The sequence below is a fragment of the Perissodus microlepis genome, chromosome 9, assembly GCF_051167445.1.
Source record: "Perissodus microlepis isolate ML-2025 ecotype Zambia chromosome 9, ASM5116744v1, whole genome shotgun sequence".
In the NCBI taxonomy this organism is placed as follows: domain Eukaryota; kingdom Metazoa; phylum Chordata; class Actinopteri; order Cichliformes; family Cichlidae; genus Perissodus; species Perissodus microlepis.
This window is the reverse complement of record NC_140469.1, coordinates 7,268,092-7,273,688: the sequence shown is the minus strand read 5'-3', so window position 1 is coordinate 7,273,688 and position 5,597 is coordinate 7,268,092.

Here is a 5,597-nt window from a genome sequence, read left to right as displayed (position 1 = left end):
GTTTTCCTGGGTCTTTTCCTGTGTTGTAGTCGTGTGTCTTATTTTGAAAGAAATATTTACACGTTACCCTAGCAATCAGAGAGCATTAAGGGGCCAAGAGGAGGATGTTACTCTTAATGTTGTTGGGACATTTCAGGAGGACGCTGCTAATAAAGTTACACAATTACACAGTGAATGTGTGTTTATTATTATATTTACAAAACACCACAGTTTCTGTCTTGGTCCTATCGTTTTATTTTGTTGTATTTATCCGCGACACCTTAAAGGCCGGTCCGTGAAAATATTGTCTGACATTAAACCGGTCTGTGGTGCAAAAAAGGTTGGGGACCGCTAATTTAAACTGTTTAATGAAGTGAATTTTGCAGTGAAACTAATCGTATATTTTTACATTTTTTAAATTAAAAAAAACAACAATGAACTTTTTCCATGCAGGCAGCGCAGGTTTGGAGACTGCAGTTCGCCTCTTGGGATGGAAATAGATTGAGCTCTGTCTCTTTGGGTCACAACATCTGTTAAAACCTCATTCCAACAAAAAGGACCAATCTGAATGACAACCTGCAGCCAATATACAAACAATCAATGTGAGCCTATATTGCACAAACCTGTTCTAAATTGGCACTGGATTTCCCTGGGGATCCGTGTGGCAATAAGGGATGAGGTTTGTGGTGTAAAATTACAAGGAGGAAATGTAATTTGACAGAGAGTGAGTTTCTGTGTGAGGGACAGACGACTGCTGAGAAGGTGTAGTGGTGTCATGAGTGACCGCTGCTGGGGGGGGATTACCGGATAGTCCCGTTAAATTGTATATTATTGCACATTTTAATTGGTCCAGACTGGAAATATCTCAGACACCAGTAGACATTTCACAGTGATTTGTCAAAGTGATATTCATGGTCACCTGAAGATGACACCACGTACTGTCTGTAATGTTTATGGTAGCTTTATGCTAATAAAGAGAAACAGAATATCATCCAAAAATTCTGAAAATAGTTATAAATGTATGTTATAAATGTAAATATAGAAGTTACAAGACTGCAAGAGGCTTGGTGAGAAGGTGACAACTGCTGGTGCGATTATTCAGAAATGAAAGAAATGAGCATCAGTCGCCTCAGTTACCTCCTGGGGTGAGGATGAGCTTAGGAAAGCTAGTGGATCAGCCCAAAACTACATGGGAGGAGCCTGGGATCATGGTAACTAAGAACAGCACTGATAACACGCTATGTCATAACAAATTCCCCTGCTCAATAAGGCACATGTACAGGCCTGCCTTAAGTTTTCCAGTGAACTTTAAAATGACTCAGAGAAAGTGCTGTGATCAGAGGAAACTAAAGTTGAGCTTTGCGCCAGTAACTCGACCCGCCGTGTTTGGAAGAAGAGGAATTCTGAGTATGACCAACGAACACATTCCACATAGTCAAGCATGTGGGTGGAAACATTATGCTTTAAGGCTTTAAGGGTACACTGTGTGCTTGCGTGTGTGTAACAGTCTACATCGACTCTACAACAACTGCTTTTTGTACCATGTAGCATGGTTGCCAATCTAAAGTGGCCACTTGCAGCTTTTTGTATGGTGGGCATTTTCCAGCTGTGGGTGTCTGCCTGGTTTTCAGCGATTTAGAAATTCTTCAGTTATACGAGCTATAATCTGATCAGCAAGAAGAAATGTGGAGGATCAGCATTAGTTGTGACTGAAAAGTGCTGTCTTCTTGAACCTGTTAGTGCAAGGGAACCCTTCTGTGGCCTGAATACTGTAGTGCTAGCTGATGAAAAGCATCCATATTACTCAGTGAGGCAGTGTGTCACTGAATCTGTCTGAATCAACACACTGTAAAATTCCTCTATCAGCTGATGCAGAGGTCAATAAAATGACTGGGCTGAGCTGAATGGATGTGGATAATTAATGGATCCAGAGCTGAACACTTTCTAACATCTGTTTGAACTCTACCAACACAAGGACAGGTACAAAAAACATTTGACCTCAAAACACAATACCTGTATTTACGTTACATGTAATCTCACTATTGTATTGAATTACATTATAGATTGAGTTCTTGACTTGTTATCTTATTTTATCATTCTGAGCATAACATGTTACCATCAAGCTCATTTGGGCCAAGATCATTAGCGTGTCATGTTTCAGACAATTTCTTGTCTATGAATTTAGTTTTTAAACATCTCTGTGTTCCACACCCAAATAAATAGCGCATTTTTACATTTCTGTATTATGTTTATTAATATGTAAAAATAAAATATGTCTTTTGGCTCTCTCTCCCCGTGCCCATGCAGGAAATAAATAAGTCAATCAAGAGTAAATCTGTGGTTAACCGCAACTTCCTCTTTGGTGTCGTAACCCCCCGGTGTCTGGTTGCTGCTCTTGGAAGTACAAAATGAACTGGTAATACAAGAATCACTTTTTTTCAGCACAGAATACACAGAAGTGTAATACCCCAGAGGAAAAACAACAATGATAAGAAAACACAAGAAACTACAAATAGATGTAAAATTCTACATTTTAAAAAGAAAAATGAAAAATCCAACTTCTTTCAATTCTTTCATTTCTCTTGCTTTTCTACAAGTCCCGTCTCCCAACACTTGCAGTGACGTTTTAAAAGCAGCCTTTTCCTACAGTCTGAGGACTTTTACCTGCAGGCTGCCTCTGACAAACCAGACGTGGACACATTTACGTCTCTTCGGCTCAGTTTACTCAACCATTCTCTTTCCATTCACTATCAAGTCGCTTACATGCTTCTGGGATGAAGCTAACAGACTTTAATGGACAGCCCCGGTTTTCCTGTGGGAGTGAGTAACTTAAGTCCGCACATGTATTTATTATACAGGTACGGTGAGAAAACAACACCGATGGCAGTTTGCCAGCCAGCAGGCCTTTCTTTAGGCTGCTCACATGCACGACTGATAATGCTGGTGTTTCTCACGCTTTTCCAAGAGATTAGCGTAACTGAAATCTTGGAAATTCTACATGTCACTTAACGCCCTAATGGATACTTACAGTAGGCTGTACTCATGTTACCTCGCACACAATATGATGTGCTGGAGAAATGAAAACGACAACATTTGTTGTGTGTAAGAGTTGCACTTATTTGTCACACAAATTAAGCTCTTTTTTGTCGTCTGCTTCATGCTACAGCTGAGGCCTGACGATAAACCAATACTGTAGCAGATGACATAATTTGACGGATACAGAGCTTTCGTTGTTATGTGAAGCAAAAAGCTGACGGCAAAGAATGATGAGTTCAGATAAAAGATCCACATCGGGCCTCCAGCTGGCAGTCATCTCAACAGTTTCCACCAAAGTCGTCTCGACAGCACGTGGAGTGAGACCATATGATGGCTGTAAGTGCCTGAGGGCAGAGAGGCTTGGTAATGTAAAGGAAACAATTCCCTCCACTTGAAGATTTTAAAAAAAGGAAGATAAATGAGAAAAGTGAGAGCTTGATATTTGTGCTTTTTCACTGGGATACTTTTACTGTAACATGTACAGATGGTAATTTTAGCACAAATAAACTGTGTTTGGCGATTATGCCATGATGAGACCCAACAGAATGACTACTCAGATGCATAATTGATGCCTAGAGACTTTCTTTATACTTTAAGTCACTGATCTGCAGTTCCATGGGAGCACCCTTTTGGTTTTCAGCTCACTTGTAAATGAAACTGACAGTTCCAAAATGTGCTGTTCCTTGAATGGCCAATTAGACTGTTGCCAGTCATCACACAAGACTGTGTTTAGTCTCAGAGTTATGCATGATTTTTGGCACATCGGCTATAAATGGTTAGTTTGTGCTGTTTTTGATTTATTTTAGTGTTAATGAGTTATGTAATGCTCCCCAAGGATCTTGGAAGTGAGCCCTTCCTTTCATGATGTAGCATGAAAGGAGGGGCTGAAATGGAAGTGGGTTGCTAATGTGCAGCAGCTTAAATAGAGTGCTTTACATGAAATTTGCAAATTGGATGTGTAGATGGGTATCAGCTAATGTACACTGGCACTGAGATGAGCTGATCAGGAGAGATTGCATCTGAGTTTGGCTTTGTGGCCTGTCTGAACTAACACTATGCTGGATTTGTTTGAATATACCTGCAGATGCAATTTAAGTTTAATAAACTAAATGTTTTTTTTCTATCTAAAGACTATTTAACTCAGTATTTTCTTCACTTTTATTTGACTTTTCAGGACAGTGAGTGTGATCAAATTGAGACAGTTCTCATAACTGACTGGAACTAACACAAAAACGAACAGCGTCTTCTCCAGGGAAGCTGTAGGAGTGTCTAAGGGGACTGGGGGGGACACATGTGAGGCAAGAAGGTGCACAACTATCAGTGATGTCACTAGCAGGATCACTTTATATGTCGTTGGATGTAGTTCCTGAAGCTTAAGGGCTGTCATTCATGCATATCAGTATGTCAGTATTTTCTTCTGAATCGATTTTGAGTTTGCAGGAAAAGCAGTTCTTCTGATAATAGGGTGATTCTGGACTAAAAGCACAGTAGCCTCATTTGCTTGTTCTAAATCATATTGCAAAGTTCAGCGGTGTCTGCTGTGTGATGAGAATAATTCAAAATGACTGATTTTTTTTCTTTCTGCTGATGAATCAGGTTTTGATGTTATATGTTACTAAACAGACCTTTACTCACACTTTTTGTTTGAGACCAATACAGAGCATGCACAGTACTTCCGTTTTATAGCAGTGGTCTTCAACAAATACGGGAAAAATACAATTCAATGTCTTTCCACTTGTAGTTTGGCCTTAAGGCCACATGATGGAGACAACGATCCAAAGTGGAACCTTCCTCATTGCGTGTTTCATAGTTTTACATTCTTGTGTTTATCTGTGAAAAATATTAAATAGTCAACGCTACCTTACTCTGTGTAGTGTTAGGAGTCCCATACACATAATACACATAAAGGTAGTAACAAAAATCAATGGCTCATAAAAAACGACCTTGAACGGAAGTCATAGCTCCAATGTAAAAGGATTTCGGCCTGAAGGAAAGCGCACAGTTTCAGTGATGCAAAAGTAAATATGATATTTAAGCAGTGATCACCACACTAGAATACACTTCACAAAAGAGTCAGCCTGGGCCGTAGACGATGCATTTTACGAAGAATGGCATAAGGTAGCGCATCTGTGGAAGGTTTGTTTTACCTTACACAGTTGGGCAAATGCATCAGCAACAGTGAAAGAATATAGATTTAGAATACTATAAAACGTACACAGTTGAAACACATATTGAAGGATTACCAAAATGTTGATTATGGAGCAATCCAGTTACTGCAATAAAAACACCTAGGCCTAGAAATAGAAATAAAACTACTTCTACTGCTATTACTACTCATATTATTAATTTAAAAATAATAGATTTATTCGTCTTTACACTGTATAATTCAGGTGTTTCTGTGTGTAACTTTCGTAACTTGTTGCTTCCTCCTCACTAAGGTTCATATAAAAACTGAAACCTCGCCGGCATCCTCTAATGATAGACCCGCCCACACATCTCTTATTAGTTTGCAAGCGAACGGATGCTGCTGGAACTATGATTTGATTGGCCCGAGCTTCTGCCAATAACTGTCCTCGCGCTCG